General features: G+C 45.2%; 1 long non-coding RNA gene across 2 annotated transcripts in view; it reads right to left on the bottom strand.

The window, feature by feature from the left end:
• Positions 1 to 12,975: 12,975 nt before the first annotated feature.
• LOC123580844 overlaps positions 12,976 to 20,184 on the bottom strand; it is a 121,277-nt gene continuing 114,068 nt past the window's right edge. For both annotated transcript variants that reach the window (XR_006703491.1, XR_006703490.1), the window contains exons 2-3: positions 16,845 to 16,909; positions 12,976 to 13,088 (exon numbers count right to left, since the gene is read on the bottom strand). This is a non-coding gene — a long non-coding RNA (uncharacterized LOC123580844). The remainder of the gene's footprint in view (positions 13,089 to 16,844; positions 16,910 to 20,184) is intronic.

Here is a 20,184-nt window from a genome sequence, read left to right as displayed (position 1 = left end):
CTATATATCATTTCATTTATTCCTCATAAAACCCTCAGTCACTTTTAAAAAAATTTAATGTTAATTTTTGAGAGAGAGAGACAGAGCATGAGTGAGGGAAGGGCAGAGAGAGGGAGACACAGAACTCAAAGCAGGCTCCAGGCTCTGAGCTCTCAGCAAAGAGACCGACGTGGGGCTCAAACTCACAAGCCGTGAGATCATGACCTGAGTCGAAGTTGTATGCTTAACTGACTGAGCCACCCAGGCACCCCAAATCAGGCTCTTTTAAAAAAATTTTTTTAAAATCAATAAAAAACAATAAAACCTTGACTCCCAGAACAGTTGCAAAAATAGTACAGAGAGTTCTGTGAAATCTTCACCTAGCTTCCCCTAATGTTAACATCTTATACAACCATAGGACAATTATATTTTTTTTCTTTGTAACACCCACTTTCTGGTCAAGGATCCCTTGTTTAATTTAGTTGTTGGGTCTCCTTGTTCTCCAATCTGTAAACAGTTCCCTAGTCTTTCACGGTCTTGCATGACCTTGCCTCTTTTGATGAGTGCTGATTAGCTATTTTGTAGAAAGTCTCTTAATCTAGGTTGGTCTGATGTTTTTCTCATGTGCCAATCGAAGTTATGTGCTTTTGGCAAGAATACCCCAGAAGCGATGTTGTGTCCTTCTTAGTGTACCATACCAGGGGGTTCGTGATGTTGATTTGTCTTCTTACAGGTCATGTTAACCTTGAGCACTTGATTAAGGTGGTGTCAGCCAGGTTTCTCCATGGTAAAGTTACTCTTTTTCTCTTCATAATTCATAAGTACCTTTGGGGAGATACTCTGAGACTGTGTAAATATCCTTTATCTCCTCTAATTTCTGAGCGCTGAGTTTAGACCCATCCATGGATCTTGCCTGCAGCAATTATTACTGTGATGTGGGTCTAAAGGGGATTTTGTATTTCATGAAGGTCTCTGTTTTCTCCACTTCATAGAGGGTAACACGGTGGCTCAGATCTATAATGTAAGCTGCCGAAGGTCCCAATGCTCCTATCGCAGGGTCAGAACTGAGGTGCCAAAACTCTGCTTCTGACACTCTTTATTCTCCTTATTGAGGAATGAACCACGTTCTGTCCCATGACACCCCTTATAGTCATTCGATCTTCCATGTGTGGACTCCGCCCCCAGCACACCGTTGATATCTGGCAGGAAATGGGTCTCCTATCTGATTCCTCCAGTCTGCTCAGGGCAGAGTCTAGAGTTCGGCAAGTACTTGTGGACTGAGTGGTCCCAAAAGATTGAAGAGGTCATGTGTAAAAAGAGGAGGAGGTAGAACCAAAAATGTTTGGCTTCCTTCCTTTTTCCCAGCCTGAAAGGTACTGTGGCTGCGCGCGCACACACACACACACACACACACACACACACACACACACAGACACACAGACCCAGGTCTGTGAACAAGGGGATAATGGTGGGAAGGGTCTCCCTGAGGGGCAGGGGCTCAGAAGAGCAGACACCTTCAGGAGGCATAAGCCTCAGGCAAACTGGTGGGAAGAGGCGGGAGAAAGTTTGAGAGAAAAGGCAGAGGGAGAAGAAGGGCCCATCTTATCAGGCCCATCATTTTACAGCTGAAATGGCCAATGCTGTGCTCTAGGGTCTCACTGGTTATCATCAGACCATCAAGTGCAAAGTTATTCAGGAAAGTTTACTGAACTCTCTGGTAGGAAGTGCCTCCCCTCATTATTAGCATCTCTGTGCCTCCAAGTTCACATTTTTCCATAATACCACAAATATTTCCTGATCGCCTTCTGTGTGGCACCACTGTGCTAGCCGCTGGGAACAAAACTGTGAGCAAAACCAGGCTCCCCTGGCACAATGGGAGGGGTTGGTTTTGTCTGACTTGTCTTTTCCGGGCTGTGGGTGGAATAACTAAGCTAGAAGAGGAAACCAGAAGGACAAACATAGTAAATGATGTCTTGTACAGGCCAGAGAGGGTCAGGGATTTGTTCAAGTTCACACAGAGCTGCAACTCAGATCTTGCAATGCCAGTATCAGGGTTTTCCCTGTACCAACATGTTCCCCGTTGATCTTTGCTCACTTTTTGATGCAGGGGCAGAAGGTAGAAGGCCTCGAAGCCCCAGTGGCAGCAGAAGGTCAGGGGGACCGCAGCACGGTGTGGGAGTTTATGATGATGTGCCTGCACATAGGGTTTTGGCCAGGTAGCTGGACACATGGGAGGACCAGGGCTGAATGGAAGAGAGGATTGTTCATAAAGAAACTACTGGGTAAAAATACTGAGAAACAGTCTTTCAGGCTTTAGTTTCCAACTCCTAGTTTCTCTGCTCCTATAGGAACCGTCAGCCCACTGATCTGGCTACCAGGCCAAATGTCCAGGTCTTCACAGCGAAAGTGTGGGTGAAAACCAGTGGTATTGAATGTGGTGAGGAGCACTGGACTAGGAGTGGTCTCGGGGTCTCTCCCTAGCTCAGCCAGAGCATCTGTCAGACTCCAGTCTACTCACTAGATGCAAAAGGAGGGCTGGCTCACAGGTTTTCAGTCTGAACCACCCAGAGAACTTATGACACAGCAGATCCCGGGCCCACCCCAGAGATGGGGTAACAAGGTCCTGGAAGCAGACTCAGGGACATGCCTTGTAACAAGTTCCTCCAAGTGACTCGGATATTCTCTGTCCTGGGCTACCCTTCAACCGACAGTGCACTTGGTCACCTCTGTGTTCCCCCATAGCATTTCCCTGAAAAAGCAAGGTTCCTCGGGCCAAGTAGAGAGGAGGCCACATTCTCCTTACCTGTCAGTGTAGGATAAGCCAGCAGAAGAGGCTGGGCTGTCCCCACCGATCAGGCAGGGGTAGCCAGCAGGACACCGGCCTACAGGAAACCAGCACCACCAGGACCAGCAGTCAAGTGTGGCAGAGCTGCAGGGACAGAACCTCCAGATGAGGGCACACTCTGCTGTCTCTCCAGGTGTCAGAGGTCATGTTCAACTCCATCTCCCCTTCCCAGGCCTGGCCACTGTAAATCCCAACTGGGCCAAAGCTCGAAGCAGAGTTCAGGGCCCGAGTCCTGAACATACTTTGTGTTTTCCTAAACTCCAAGAGATCAACAAGTTGAGGAGACTTACCAGGAGTCCAAGGGACTAGCCAGAGACCCTAAGACCCAGTTCCTGTGTGGGAAATCACATACTTACAGATGGATAGTTGTGAATCTCAGTCTGCTCTCAAACCTCCATCTTTCAAGGGTTTCTTCCTCTACAGAGCTGTCCCTACACCCCCAGCCATAATTACCTTTTTCTTCTACAGCTGGGCTAGCCATTTTAGTGCCCATCTGTGACACCAGCTGGAAGTAGGAACTTCCATTTTTTTGGAAGAAAAATGGGACTTCCAATTTTTTTCCCCAGAGAGTCTTAGCAGGTGTTTAGCCAATTGAAAATAGAATTGAGGGGCTCCTGGGTGGCTCAGTCAGTTGAGCACCCAACTCTTGATTTCAGCTCAGGTCATGATCCTAGGATCAAGCCCACACATTGGGCTCTGCACAGAGTGTGGAGTCTGCTTCAGATTCTCTCTCTTCCTCTTTCCCTCTGCCCCACTCACAAAGAAAAGAAGAAAAGAATTGAATGAGGCAATTTAGTCTTCCAGTTCAAACATTATAGAAATTATTGTGTGATTTGTTATTATTTTATTTATTTTTTATTTTTTTTTAACGTTTACTTATTTTTGAGACAGAGAGAGACAGAGAATGAACAGGGGAGGGGCAGAGAGAGAGGGAGACACAGAATCCGAAACAGGCTCCAGGCTCTGAGCGGTCAGCACAGAGCCCGACGCAGGGCTCAAACTCACGGACCGTGAGATCATGACCTGAGCCGAAGTCGGACGCTTAACCGACCAAGCCACCCAGGCGCTCCGATTATTTTAGATAAATCATTAATGTTAAAGATTGCCAGAGTCTATTAAGATAACCATTTTGCAAATAATGTGCTACATTTTCTAGCAATAGTAAACTATTCACAAACTGATTCGGGGGGAGATCTAAAAGCTGAAAAGATGAACTACACAAAACAGTAATGGTGAGTTATGGTACTTAGCATCTAATTTTTTTTTACCTTCAAACTGAGTGAATGGTATTCTACCTTATAAAACAAAAGAGGATGGAACTATTATTTTGGTAAGTGGGAAAGGGATTTCTCTCAGAAATACACCCAGAGTCACACGATTGCACGCGCGGCTTGGAATTATGTCGGAGGAATGACCTAAGAATAAGGGAGTTCCCTTAGACTTAAGGACTCCTCTCTCTCACGAAAGACAGAGACCATTAAGAGCCTTGATGTAGGAGAGCTGGTGGAAGGCAAAACCTATTCACATCTGGATGCAAGATGGTGGTGCCTGGCAGCAAGGGAGGTTTGGGGACACAGAATTCTGCAGGCTAATGATAGTTCCTCGAGTCAGTGAGACTGGGGAGGGGTATCTGCAGCCCATATCAAAAGGGCTTTATCTCAGAGAAAGCACTATTTATGGAAATAAGGACTGAAGGGTGCATTTTTTTCAGGAAACCATACTAGTTCCTGGGTCCACCTGACAGAGCAACTTCTGAAGAAAGTGGAAGAAAATGAAGGAAGATGTGAACGTGATCTATTATTCAGGAGTGAGGCTCAGGCCAGATAACTGGCTTCCAGGAGAAGAGATGCAAAGGCAAAATCTCTAATTAAAAACAGGAGGGTTGGGGGGGGGGCACGAGGGGTAACCAATGGCCCTGGCATATTTATGACAAAAATGCAGGAACAGTGTGGCAGAAAGAAACCTAGAAGCTCAGTGACTGAGACAAAGACCCACAGCCGCACCAAGTGGGCACTCAGCCCTTGATTGGCTCGCCCCAACTACTAAATTGCAGCAAAGGGAAGAAGGACTAGCCTGCTTCAAGGAGCCTCAGTTTTGTCATCTATAAGATGTATACAACAACCATTTCTACCCATTGGCGTATTCTGAGAGTTAAATCAGATCACAGTAGAGCTAGTAAATGCTTTTCCTGTGACCACAGCAAACAGAATTCTGGTTTGGCTACATAATAGGTAATTGTTTGCATTCTAGTATGAAAAACAGGACTGACCATTATAACTGAATAGGACATGAACCCCATCTCCTGCCATGTTTGTGATTTTTTTGGTTTTGTGATTTGTCTTTATCGCTTTGCTTATTTAAGGAGAACCATTTCATCAGGACTTGAGAAAAATCTAGCACTCAAAAATGTTTATGACAAGACGACATTTTAAAAATAATATTACAATGGCATTTGGGCTGACTGTGAACATTCTCTTCTCCCTCTGGTTAGAAGCTTATGCAGACCACATGAAAATTCAGTATAGCAGTACAGTTTGCTTTGTAAGTTTGTTAGTGTGTAAGGCAGTTTTGGCATTGTTTGTGGAAATGAAGTGTTAGCCCTGGTTGATTGCTTACAGAAGTCTCTTGTTGTGACAGGCTGAAAAATGAACTAGATGAGAATGTTTATGTTCCACAGACGGACTCGGTCAAGAGAATTGGTCAGGAAGCAGAAACACGGGCATTGCATGAATGCCACGTGTCTATGACCCAAGGACAATTTTCAGTAGAAGGACTCTAAATTCTGAATAACTCGCCTTCATCCAGTGCTGACAATAAGGAAGTTCCAAACAGCCCCTTAAGCCCAAACTGATAGAGATTTCAGTGACATACAATAAGGGCCTGAGGGGGCATGCCAAGGCCCTGCCTCTCCACAGGTGTAGATGTCCTAAACAGCTCCAGCTCCCCACACACAGATACGCTATTATTCACAAAAACAACCCACTGGCTCCCAGTAATACCTGTGGCATTCTCCCTACTGTCACATCTGATTGAAATCTCTCCTGTGAGGGAAGCAATTCTCCAACTAGCTTACACTTTCAATCAGAAATTCTACAAGCAGGGAAACCACATGGCCTGAAAGCTACACCCCTAGATATCCATCTGAGAGAAGTGGAGTTGTACAAAGTTGTACGTGAATATTCATGGCAGCTTTATTCACAACAGGTTGTACACCGTCCTTAAAAACTGAGGTTACATTTACTTTCCAAAGCAGAATTTAGTTTCTCCTCAACCTGTCTGCAGGATTCCATAATGGAAGTGTCTGAAGGTGCCTCTTGAGAGGGACTCTCTGAGTCAGCTATCACATTCACAGATATCCAGGAATCCTAAAAGCACCATCCCGGCCCCGAGTTTGCTGCAGACATAGGCATGTTTGTTGACCAGCAGTTGAAAAACCTGTCCAAAAGGCCCAACTTATCTTGGGTTTTCTGCTGTAAACATCTTCTGGCCTCAGTAGCCAAATCCTAGTGTTCATCATCTGGAACCAGTGTTAGGTTGCTGAGGGCCACATGGCTGGCTTAGCAGCATCACACACATCATCTCTTGATCTTTATGATGTATCGAGCCAGTAGGTTATGTTATGCCCATTTTGCAGATGAGGAAGCCAATCCCCCCAGAGGTAAAAGTAACTTAGCCACGGCTGCATAGCTGGTCAATCTTGGGCTGGGATTGAACCCAGGTGGTCTGTTTCCTGCAATAACCGAAGTTGCCCCCTCACAGGTGGAATGAACCCCTGGAGATGGATGATCTCTGAGTTGCACCAAAGCGTGAGGGTCTTATCCCATGAGGGCATACACTGCTGCACACTGCTCCATCAGCTTGGCCCGGCTATACTTCCCATCATGCATTGTGTGCTCACCAGGCCTCCATACACAGAAATTCCATCTCCTATCAGCTGGCCTGGATACCCTCCTGGGATGTCCAGACGAAGAGATGGGGTTTTAAAAGCCTTGAGTTCTAACCTTAGCCTTTTACAAGTACTAACTGATTCCTCCAATAGCCCTGTGCAGGAAGTTCTTGTTAGCATCCCCATTTAACAGGCAAGAAGACAGAGACGTAAAGGGGTGAAGACCTTCCTCATCATCTCACAGCTAATAAGCAGCAAAGTCAGATCTTTGCCTGACACCAGATCTGGGCTCTGATCTGTCTTCTCAGAGGTTAGAGAAATAAGCCACAGGGGGAAATGCTGGTGCAAGAAATGAAGGTCTTAGCTCCCTAGCGGCAGCAAAGCAGTGATCAGCCAGAGGTTGCTGGGGGGCAAGCCCTCAGGTAAGGCCACAAATAAGCAGGGGAGAAGCCAATAAGATTAAGGCCTTAATCATAAGCTTGGCTCAGAGCCTACTAGCAAAAGCTTAGGGCAGCCTCCTACTGTGCCCCAAGGCTAAGAAGTTCCCACTGAGCTAGTTCTGCCCATCCACGCAGCCGCAGACACCTAGCTCATTAAAACCACAGTGAGACACCACTTCCACAAGGATGGCTAGAACAGAAGAGACAGGCGATAAAAGAGGGCAGCTCTTCCACTTGGAACCATGGGGACTTCGGAACCAGACAAACTGGCCGGGAATGTAATGTGCTCGATGAGAAACTCATTCCAAATCTCACAGCCCGTAGCCGCCGGAGTTCTCTGAGCTCTCAGGTCACAAAGAAACTGAAGCCCCTGACCCTTCCGCCTTTGTTCCTCGGGACCTACCACACCCAGACCCCACACCCTCCCTCCCCCAGCCTTCAGGCAGGGGCGCTCCTCCTCCAGGCCCAGGTGAGGAGGGACCCCCTTCCGTCCTCGCCCTCCGGCCGGCGCTCGTGGCTGCCACACCCGAAGGCCGTTCTCCGCCTTCTCTCGGGTTAGAAGCCACGCGGGCCACAGACAGGCGTGCTAGGGTGAGAAGCATAAAAGACACACATGGCTGTGCGGCCCAGGCGGTGACGCAGCAACGCAAACTAAAGGTGGCTGGAAGAAACGCCGGGGAGCGGGGAGCCCCACCTTCCGGCGGCGGCAGCGCCGCGAAGTTTGCGCGGGGGATGCTGACCCCTGCTGGCCGCATGCGAGGACGCAGCGGGGCTGCCGCCCTAACCGTGACCGTGACCTGGGAGGGGCTGAGCTCTCGGAGCAGCCGCAGCCCCGCGACCCTGCCTGGGGGGAGGAGGTGAGGAAGAGGCAGGGACGGGGAGGACCTGGGCATCGGAAGCCCTGAGCTCTCATTGTGTCTCCAGCGCCAGCCGGTAACAGTGCTGGCTGCCTCAGCCCCTCTCAGCTCTTAAATGCTGTCAACTCTTCAAAAGTTCTAGGAGGAGATGAGCAAGAAGAAAAAAAGGAGTCTGTCGTAGAAATAGCTCTAATATCCCTCCAGGGCCTACCTGTGCTTCTAAAGGCTCGCCTGCTCAGGTCTTCCTCAGCAGCCACCAACTCCAAGGCATGAGCCATGAGGCAGTGATGATTACTGGCTGTAGTCGCTGAATCCCGGCCCCTGAAGATATCCAGGTCCTAATCCTTGGAACCTGTGAATGTTACTTTAAATGGCAAGAGGGATTTTGCAAGTGTGATTAAATTAAGGGGGTTGAGATGGGGAGGTAATCCCGGATTATTCAGGTGAGTCTTAAATGTAATCACAAGCGTCCTTACAAGAGGGAAGGAGAGGGAGATTTTTACTACAGAAGAGAAAGAAAACGGTATTACAAAGAAAGGGGGGGGGGTGTGGAAGGAGGAGATTTAAGAGGCTACCCTGCTTACTTTGAAGATGGGTAAGGGGCCAGAGGCCAAAGAATGCAGCTCTAAAAACTGGAAAGGCAAGAACATGGATTCTCCCCTGGAGGCTCTGTCGATACCTTGATTTTGACCCAGTGAAACTGATTTCAGATTTCTGATTTCCAGAACTGCGAGAGAATAAACGTGTGTTGTTTTAAACCATCAGGTTTGTAGTAATTGGTTACAGCAGCCATCAGAAACTAATATATGACCTCCTACTCTCAACTCTTGTGTTGGGCACTTGAGATAAAGCAGTTAAAAAACAAGATCCCTGCTCCACCCACCACCACCAACCCCCAACCACGAAGTTTATAATCTTCGTCCCTTGGGATTTTAAGAAGCAACAGCCAAAGAGACATTTCAACACAGAAATAGTGAATGACCAGTAAGCACATGAAAGATGCTCTATCAATAGCATTAGGGAGGGCAGGCATCATTAAAACCACAATGAGATATCACTTCACACCCACTAGAATGGCTATAATAGAAGAGATAGACAATAACAAGCTTTGGTAAGGATGTGGAAAAACTGGAATCCTCATACATCTCTGGTTGGATGGTGAAATGGTTCAACCACTTTGGAAAATAGTTTGGCAATTTCTTTTAAAGTTAAACAAAAGTTATGTGACCTAGCAATTTCACTACCAGGAATCTATCCAAGATAAGTGAACATCTATGTCCAAAGACAGGTACACAAATGTTCACAGCTGCGTTATTCATAGTAGCCAAAAAAATAACTCACGTGTTCAGCAGCAGTGAACGAAAATGTGATAAACACAATGAAATATCATTCAGCAATAAAAAGGCAGATTACTGACATGATACAATATGGGTGAACCTCAAAAACATTATACTAAGTGAAAGCAGACACAAAAGACCACATATTATATGATTCCATTTATATGAAATCTCAAGATTAGTGGTTGCTGAGACTGAAGTTGGAAAGACAGAATGGCTACAAATATGCAGAAGGGATCTTTCTGGGGTGATGACGGTGTTGTAAAACTGGATTGCGGCTGCACAGCTCAGCTAAAAATAGGTGGATTTTAGGGTGTGTAAATTACGCCTCAGTAAAACTTATTTAAAAAGAAGGTGCAGCCCAAGCACATAGCTCAAATCTCTTAGGAGTATTTGCATTCTAAAAGGGGCTTATAAAGGGGCACCTGGGTAGCTCAGTTGGTTAAGCTCAGGATCTCACGCTTTGTGAATTTGAGCCCCACCTCGGGATCTCTGCTGTCAGCACAGAGCCTGCTTTGGATCCTCTGTCTCCCCCTCTCTCTGCCCCTCCTCCCTCCTCAAAAATATATAAACATTTAAAGCCAAGAAATAAAAGGGGTTCGTAAAAGAAAAAGATTTCAAAAATCTCGAGTATGATGGAAGGCCAGGTGACAGCCTCCAGCACTTCTTCAAGTCATCCTGGTGAGCTGTGTCCTGCTCCACCAGCAGGTGCCCCGGTGTCCTGGTGCCTTTACGCTCTGGAGCAGAATGAGAACAAAGCCACACACTCATCTCCCATCTCAGCTGGGGTCCCATGTGGAAGCCAGTACCTGCCTTATGTAGCCACGTGCGTGCAGCAGTACCCCGGCTTCCAGGCCTCAACTCTCCACAAGGCAGGCATGGAACCTGCTCCAGCCCACCCCCCACAGCCAGTTCAGTCCAGCTGGAGCAGCTGAGACCCCCATTCATCCCACTCCTTCTTCTCAGAAGGTCCTTGCACCTCATCCCACCCGACTCTTCCTGGGCTCCATACAGCTGACAAGGCCACTCTTGGGAGAGGTTAGGATGAGGAGGCTAGGGCCAAGACCAGGGCAGAGATGCCAATCCTATTGAGCCTTGTATTTCCCCCAAGAGCACAAGGTCAGTTTCAAAGCACCCCTTATTCTGCAGCTTTACTTCAAGTAAGGAGCTCCTCCTACAGACCAGGCCCATACCTGGCACTGCAGGTAGAGTGGTTCTGCTTCTAGAGACTCAGAACTTAGCCTGCCTCTAAGTTTTTCTTCTCAGTCAACTTTACAGATTTCTCCCACTGTTACCTTTATAGGACACAGGCACCTGCAAGGACCTATTCCTTAATGTGTGTTCATTCCCTTGCCCATTTAGCTCAGTGTAATAAAAGCAAGCATAGTGGGGGCAGGAACCATATCTAAGACTTCTCGCATTCTCTCCAATGTCTCCCCCACAACATGTCAAGTGTAGACAAAGATCTAAGGAATGTACCATATAATAGCTTAGAAGTATAAGGTGACCAAAATACATCTGTCAAGGTATATTTGGTCTTCATGCACAGTTCCTGAAAATGCTTCAGGGATACCAAGGTAAAATGGGTGTCTTGTTATTAAGGAAGTGACTTTTGGGTCCCACCGAGGGCAGGGGTTGGTTGCCAGGAGGACCAGCCATGTGATTAGGGAGATAGAAATCTCAGTTCCACCTCTCATACCCCTGGGAGGGGAAAGTGTCTGGAGGTTGAATCAGCCACAGTCCAATGACTTAGTCAATCATGACTAGTGATGGAGCCTCTATAAAACCCAAGGGGACAGCTTTTGGTCCTTTTTGGAGAGCTTCCACACTTAGGGAGCCAGAATGCTTCCGTGTGACACCGAGACAGGCCTCAAGCCCCATGAGGTCAGAAGCTCCTCTTTTAGGGGCCTGGCTCTATGTAACTCTTCATCTGACTGGTGATTTGTATTCTTTATCGTATCCTTTAATAAACTGGCAAATGTAAATAAGTGTTTCCCTGAGTTCTATGAGCAGCTCTAGCAAATTAATCCAACCTAAGAAGGAGGACATTGGAACCTCCACTCTGTAGCCGGTTGGTCAGAAGCACAGGTCACAGAAGCACTGGTGATTGGTATCTGAAGTGGGGGGTGAGGGGCAGTCTGTAGGACTGAACGCTTAACCTGTGGAATCTGATGGCATCTCTAGATAGGTAGTGTCAGAATTCTGCTGGATTCTCGGATGCCCTCCTGGTGTCTGAGAATTGCTTGGTGTTGTATATGGGGGAACTCCTGCACTGGACTTAGGTCTAGGAAACTTTAAAACAAATGGTGTTTGGGGAGCCTGGGTGGCTTAGTTAGTTAAGCATCCAACTCTTCATTTTGGTTCAGGTCATCATCTCATGATTGTGGGATTGAGCACGTCAGGCTCCTCCACGCTGAGTGTGGAACCTGCTTGGGATTCTCTCTCTCTCCCTCCCCCATCTCAAAATAATAAAAAAACATTAAAAAGTCGTGATCACCTCATTTTTAAAAGACAAAGAGCCTGGGGTGCCTGGGTAACTCAGTTGGTTAAGCATCCAACTCTTGATTTCAGTTCATGATCTCAAAGTTGTGGGATTGAGCCCCATCTTGGGTTCTGTTCTGAGAGCTGCGAGCTGAGCATGGAGCCTGCTTAGGATTCCTCCCCTTTCTGTCTGCCTCTCCTCCTCTCTCTCTCCCTGTCTCTCTAACACACACACACACACACACACACACACAACAAAGAGCCAAACCTTAGTGGTAGATTTAAAAAAGATGATCCACAGAGTTGTATTTCTTTTAATATATAAAAGGTTCCCTTTTTTTATTTAGGGTCAAACTGTAGGGCTCTGATACCGACCTGGCACATGTAGTAGCCAAAATAGATGAAGAACAGAAGACAGAATCTCTCCATAAATACAATTTTATAATCCAATAACATGCAACCAAGTATGAAAGAAAAAGAATCAAGAGTTCTCACCCACTACTTTTAGGGGAGTTTCTTTTCCCATACAAAGGGAGAAAAGTCCTGAGGTTGAGTTTTCTAAACTATGTTAACAGTTCTCTAATCTGTCCACTGATAAACTCATTCAACTTTGGAGGTTGGTACCATGTGCTTCCTGCTGCCCTGGACACTTCCTGTGGACCACACTCATCACCTGAAGTGTCTGGGTCACTGGAAGACTACCTCAGTCCATTGCTGGAATTATAGGCTGAGTCTTGAGGCAAGACACACCCCCTCCTCTGCCCCCCAGCAAATAGGCCTTCTGCCCAGGGAGAGTCAGAAACCACAACACAGTTGGAATCAGAGAACAGAAGTGACAGAATCAGAATCAAGGTACTTCTTCCTAAGTTCATGAGTGTGTGATTTGATGGCACAGTGAAGTTTGTACCTCCAAAGGACAAGGTCTTCTACTCCCACCCTTTCTAGAGGCAGCAGCCACTCTCAGAACCTGATTGCTCTACCCACAGCTGCAGTTCCCTGTTCTGAGGAACATTCTTGCCTGGAGCACCATGTGGAACCTTGGCATGGGGCTTAGGCTGGTAGGGGTTGAAGGGAAGGTGTTTGCAGAGGTCCATCAGGTCAAAGGCAGGTGCTATAGGCAGGCATTCCTGTGGTGCCACATTCTGACCCAGAGAATTTTCCTTCTTGATGTAGGTTCTAGTCACAAGCCACATGAGGCCAATAGTCAACATGAGCGTGACTGAAAGGAACCAGCAACTCCAACCAGCAGGTCCAGGTCAACTCCTGAAATACAAAGAAACATTTTTTTTTTAAGAGAACTAAATGATAGGCTTATATTCCATTACCTAATGGGCTCTCAAAAGTGCCTTCAGAGATTTATACTTTTATCCCCTGTCCCTAGCATATTGCCTGATACATTAGTAGGTACTTATTTTTTGAGAGAATAAACAAATGAATTGTTAATATTTTATCAAAGCCAAAGCTAGACTTGGAACAAAATGAATCAGGTAATGTAAGGACCTTTCACCAACTTTTGCTACATAGCTCCCTCAAGAACCCTATTCATACACAGAGTTAACTTTGAAAAATGTCCCACATCCTCTTGTGATATGGAATCTAAATTGCCTAAAAGCTAATGACTAAAAGTCTTCCATGTTAGGCATATCAGAAATTTATTTTGTCTATTTTCTCTAAGTAGGCTCCATGCCCAGTGTGGAGCCCAAACAGGGCTTGAACTCACGACCCTGAGATCAAGACCTGAGCTGAAATCGAGAGTTGGACACTTAACCAACTGAATCACCCAGTCACCCCTAATTTTGTCTATTTTTAAAAAGACAGAAATCATTAAAGAGACCAGAGAAGAACAAGAGCCAGCTGTATTCCAAAATGTATTCTATCATCATGTAACTTACTATAGATCCAAAGAACTAGAACTAGTTTGCGTACCATCTAGAAACTATCGTTGGAGCAAAATCCACAGATGTCAGATTTCCGAAACTTCAAGATGGCTGCCTCACAGAACTTATTTCAACTTAACTCTTGTCACTGCCTACAGTGGACTGAATGCTTATATCCTTTCCAGGTTAATACACCAAAATCCCAACCCCCAAGGTGATGTTATTAGGAGGTGGAATTGGGAGGTGATTAGATCATGAGGGTTGAGCGTTTGTACATGGGATTAGTATCCTTATAAAAGAGGCCCAAGAGACACCCTCGCCCATTTCCTCTGTATGAAGACACAGCAAGAATATGGCTATCTAAGAACTATGAAGCAGGTTCTCATCAGACACTGAATCTGCTAGAGCCTTGATCTTGGCCTTCTAGCTTTCAGAACAATTTCTGTTGTTTATACATCACCCAGGCTATTCTGTAATAGCAGAGTAAATAAAAACATTGCCTTATCTGGATACTTGGAGGGTGCAGGAAGAGAAAAAACATGAAAAAACTATAAATTGTCAGTCACAAGTAGATTCCTAGCCATAAGAAATTCATACTGAGTCTGTATTTTGTGACATATTCAATCTTCCTTTGAAATATGACAACTAAGAAACACACACACACACAAAAACCCAAAGAACTACGCTAAGAGCATTGCAAGTTCACTCACCTGCCCTTGGGGTCTAATGGCATCTTTGCTGAAATGTCAACATCTAATATGCAAAGAGCTAGACAAAACCTTTGATGTCTAGTTGAATCCTTTGTTTCACAGGGATATTTGAGAACCAAAGACCAAGGTCCCACAGCAAGTTAGCAAGTTGAGAAATAGAAATCGTGCCTATTGACCTGCCTGTGGCAGCACCAGGAAGTTTATATTATTTCAGAGGTCCCAAATGAATTACCATCACCAGCAATAACTCCTTAAAAAGGCTAAGAGCATCCACTAGTTCATTACCAGTTGCTTTATGCCACACCTGTTCAGAAGAAGCTCACTCAATCCTGTGCAAGTTCCTGCCCAATTTCATCTTTGGTAAGAAAATGTCTAAAAGGCTGAGTCTTGAGGCAACACACACCCCCTCTGCCGCCCCCAACAAATAGGCCCTCTCCCCAGGGCATGACAGATGGAGCTCTGGTGAAACAACCAGATGTTCAAGTTAAATTCTACACACAACTCCTTTGATCGGAGTCAGAAATGGAATCCTTATGGAAGTATTCCAAAGCTAAAGCTTGCAAAAGAAAAATCAGCACAATGAAGATCCTCCCAGTAAGTGCTTTTATACCACGTTCCAAGCTCTAGAACAGTTTCTGGACTTTGTATCCTTCAGAGAATGTTTGCTTTGGTGTTTGTGGCCAGAGACATCAGAATGAGAGCTCAACCCTGACCTGAGGATGCTACAGGTCTCACAAGTGATCCCGGCAGCTTATAAGCATACACACAAGAGGGCATCTGGGCAACCAGTGCCTTTGTGAGGAGTGTGCACACACAGCGTGCCAGGCTGCATGGGGTATGGTCTTCATACTCCTTTTGGAAGTGACATTAGTAAGAGCCAGATCTGTTCACACATTCTGCTCCATCATCACAGAGCTCCAGGCCAATTTCGCACTCATTCGCATCTAAAAATAGAAGAATAGACTACTCTGGTTAGTCTCACTATCTGGTCCCTTCTGCTGTACTATCCTCCAGACTATTCCAAAGACTCATCTTCTGCCTTTTTCCCACTCTTGTTGGTCTAAGCCACAACCCTGCCTCAGGGCCTCAACATCACCTATCTGGAGACCTCTTCACCCTGCTGGCTAGCTGCACAGCTCTCTTCCACATGCCTTCTCAACAAGGTTTTCCCTTACCACCTTCAAAGAACATTTCTCAATAGAACAGATCAACTTATCAACTAATATACTCTGCAATTTTCTTGCTTGTCTCCTAGCTAGACTGTAAAGTCCATCGGGAAGGAATTAGTCTTTTAGGTTCACTGTTGAACTCCAAGTACCCAGGACAATGCCTGATCCATAGTAGGAGTGAAATAAAATATGACATAATTAGATGAACTAATACAGCCAACCCTTCCTTAGGCCAGAAGGCAAGCATAACTCTCCCATGATGATGACTGAGAAGGGGCAGCTCTCCATGGGAAATGAGATGGACTAGCACTGGGGGACTTTTCCTATTTACTCAATCCAGGCTGAATCTTGCCTAATTTTCCAAGCATAGTAAATACTGACTGCCACCAGCAGCCAAGAGACCCATCAACAGCTTCAAGAAAGGGGAATCTTTTCTCCACCTCATGGGTTCTTAGTGCATCCTCGATGAGGGTCCTTAGCTGATAAGACAGAGAATCAGGCACACTCACTACTTGAGATCTTAATTAAGTGTTACCAAAAAATATATGTGATATTCACGGCATCTTTTCTAGGAATGTTTTAGAAGAGAAGAATAGAGGGGCCCCTGGATGGCTCAACTGGCTAAGCATCCAACTCTTGGTTTCAGCTCAGGTCATGATCTCACAGTTCATGAGTTCAAGCCCCACATTGGGGGCAGTGCAGAGCCATCTTGGGATTCTCTCCCCCTCTCCCTCTCTGCCCACTGCTCTCAAAATAAATAAATAAACTTTAAAAGAAATAGAAGGGAAGAATAGAAAACACAATCTAGATACCTCTTGGTAGAGAAATGTTAGTTTTTGAAGAGACTAAGATTAGACCATAAAATTATAAAACTATATCGTAGACTGTTGAATTCATTAACTTAGTTTGTTACCCAAACTCTAGTCCTTTCCATCAGGTAACAAGTCTTTGTTCTTGTCTGTATAAACATCTCTCTCTCCCATGAAAATTTAGCCTGAAGAGGTGGTTTTTAATTACATTCCCTGGGATGTTAATGGCTCTAGTTTATTGTATTTTACCAGGTTGTTCTCCCATTTACAACAAGGCAAGGGAAAGTTGTGTCAAAGTCTTATCTAGCACTCTAGTTTTAACACTTGATAGAATTTCCCCCATTTCGGGTACTTGGACTATATGTAAATTAATTAGGCTCCCCTGCCCCCACCCCAGATGGAATAACTACATATCAACACATCTCGAATAAACAACCAAACCTCCTGAACATACTTTTCCATTCCAGTCAGCCTGCCCTCCTCATTTGGGGATGAATAGTAGTCCTTTTCTCCAAAGATCTGTAAACAAAAGCAGAGATTGTATGAGACCACCTTATTACAGCTGGTCAAGACTCAACACATTCCTACCAACTGATTACGGAGGCTGTCTTCAGCCCCAGAACACAAGGGAGTGTTGTACCCAAAAAATCTGGTGCACCGCAGCCCTAGGTAGATAGCTGTGGCTTATTTCTAATGGAGTGTCTTTTTCTGAGTAAACTTTAAGAACAGGAGTTAAAGGCAACTAATCTGAGAAAAGAACCGCTAAGTGATAATTGTCATTAAAGTCAAGTCTTCCAGGGCGCCTGGGTGGCTCAGTTGGTTAAGCGTCCGACTTTGGCTCAGGTCATGACCTCGTAGTTCATGAGTTTGAGCCCTGCGTCGGGCTCTGTGCTGACAGTTTGGAGCCTGCTTCGTATTCTGTGTCTCCCTCTCTCACTACCCACCCCCCCTTTCAAAAATAAATAAACATTGGGGCGCCTGCGTGGCGCAGTCGGTTAAGCGTCCGACTTCAGCCAGGTCACGATCTCGCGGTCCGTGAGTTCGAGCCCCGCGTCGGGCTCTGGGCTGATGGCTCAGAGCCTGGAGCCTGTTTCCGATGCTGTGTCTCCCTCTCTCTCTGCCCCTCCCCTGTTCATGCTCTGTCTCTCTCTGTCCCAAAAATAAATAAACGTTGAAAAAAAAATTAAAAAAAAAATAAATAAACATTATAACATTAAAAATAAATAAAGTCAAGTCTTCCTGAGATAAGGAAAGAAACTTATTATCTTGTGCTCCCATCTTTTGACTATCTTTTGCATCTGTTACAGATCTCCTCCTTTTTAGTTATGAAAGAAAAGGGAAAACCCACAATACTACACATTTCACACTTCAGTGTGTGCACTTCATTTCTCTTATGGAGTTACGTTGTATGCACACAGGTTTGCAGATTTTCAGAGATTTGTATTGCTATAGTCTTTTAGTGGCTGTAGAGGAGTCAAGTAGAGGGTAGCATAATTTATTTGATCTTGCTCATCACTCATATTTCTAACTTTCATTGTGATAATCTTGTGATAAATATAATGATGTATGAGTTTTCCAAGTTCCATCTTTCTGGGATTTCCAGAAGTGGGATATGTGGGCCTGAGAACCATTTGTTCTCTTGATAGATCTGTTACCCTGTCTTCCAGAAGGGGCCTATCATTTATAGCCCTCTGAGCAATGTCTCATAACCACTAACACTTGCTAGATTGTATTACATGCCAGGCACTGTTTTAAACTCTTCATATTCACTCATTTAATCTTCATAACAATCTTATGAAGTAAGTACTATTATTCTCATTTTATAGAAGAGGAAACTGGGGTACAGAAATTATGCCAGATCTTTTTACAGGAAGCAAATTAGTTAGAGGAAGAATCATGTTATCAACTGAAGGTGAACAAAGCAGAGTTACCACAATCACTGAGGTCTATTAACAGCCTAAGGCTGTATCCAGCCTTAGGAGACAAAGAGTGTGAGATGGGTACTCCTTTGTACCATCTCAGTAGCTATGGTCCTTCCCCCAAACAGCTCAGCAACCACTTGAGAGATCCGGCAATAACACAGATATAGTAGTAGTATCCCAGTCAATTTAGGTCTTAGTGAGTTAGAAACTTTTAGAACTGGAAACTTTGTTAAACTCACATGCGGACTTTATAGAGCTAACAAAACAGATTTGGAATGGGGACTTTGTCCAAAACTCTATTAGGGATGCAGCTGGAACTAGAGCATAATCACCTAAACCCCCGTCTGACATCCCTCTTTCATGTGTTCCCTGATCCCAGCCAGAAAGCAGTCAGGGTATGGAGGACAGCTTCCCACCTGGGGGAGGGAGAGGAGGGCGGTGGGCCTGGGAAAGGAGGATGGAGTGGGGAGAGGGAGAAAGAGAAAATGAGAATGTGCAGGGGTGGGGATCCCCGCCAGAGACTGCTGACCTTGTCACTAGAACAGGAAGGGTCTGTGGGCACACAGGTACTTAGTCCAGGCCTCATCTCCCCTCCTGCTTAATTTCTCTCACCACAGATTTTAACACTTTGAAAGGGTCCCCACTCAAAGACTCTTTGAGGAGCTCTGACTTAACCATCACTTTGACTAAGACGTCTGCCAGAGAGAGGAAACAAGAAACCCCTATCAACAAAGCATACCAATAATGCTTTAGTCTCATGAGCCTCATTGGGACTTTTACCCCCCACCCCACCCCCCGCCCTGCACCCCACCACCTGACCAGAAGCATGCTCTTGTTGCATTTATGTTTGCGTTTACACTAGACTTGGGAATGGATTCTGAGACAATGGCCCCAGGGTCATGCTGCTATTCAGCTTAAACCTGATAAATACAAAAACAGACCCAATACACTAAAAAAGTATTGAGTTTGAGTATTTGGAAAGTTGAGGGGGGGTGGTGGCACATAGCTTGAAATCTGGATCAGAAAGGCTGATTTCTCATCAATTTCCTGATGGGACTAGTGAAAACAACTCTTTGTGAATATTCCCAAACATACAGCCTCTCTCCTGCTATCGGCTTACAAGATGGCTTTGGAGGATTCAGGTCTGTAAACATGATTCGTGGGTTTAGAATATATCTAATACTCTTCAGTTTTGAAACCTCACCTCTCGGATTATGTTGAAATGCTAGAACAGAGCCATTTCCAGAAAGGGAGAAAAGTATTATTATATCTTCATGAGTCATGAGAGAAAGTAAAAGAGAAATTAGTCTGGCCTTCCTATTTATATGAATCAAATTCCTATAGTATTTCAAACTTAGTGCAGACATTGATAATGGTTTAAATAACAGATGAAACATAGACAACTCATATTCTGTGCCAGGGTACTAAACATTCAATATGCTCTGTATAATTAAATCAGTTAATCCTCACAACCCTATGAGGTGCTATCATTTCCATTTTACAGAGTATAAAACAGAGAGGTTAAATGACTTACCCAAGGTTGCACAGCTAGCAGGCTCCAGAGCCAGAATGTAAACCCAAGCTGTCTGGTTCCAGAAGCTGCACTTAAGCCAAAGCACCTTGTGAGATTATACGTGTGCTTGACTTTCTTCTCAGCCTCGGTTACTTTACATATAAAATGGAGAGCCTATCACCCAATGTCAAGATTCTTGAGGTAAGATTAGCAGCAGAACAGTATGAACATTTTATATAGTGGAGTCTCACTTGGAATTCACTCTTTCTCCCATGATTAAGACTTATTTTTTATTTCTGAGAAAAACTGAGTCAGAGAAACAATCATGACAGATTGGAAGAGACCCAAGAACCTGCCTA

The sequence above is a fragment of the Leopardus geoffroyi genome, chromosome A3 (genome assembly GCF_018350155.1).
Source record: "Leopardus geoffroyi isolate Oge1 chromosome A3, O.geoffroyi_Oge1_pat1.0, whole genome shotgun sequence".
NCBI classification, from domain to species: Eukaryota; Metazoa; Chordata; class Mammalia; order Carnivora; family Felidae; genus Leopardus; species Leopardus geoffroyi.
The sequence above is the reverse complement of the archived record's forward strand: the minus strand, read 5'-3'. Positions and strand labels throughout refer to the sequence as shown.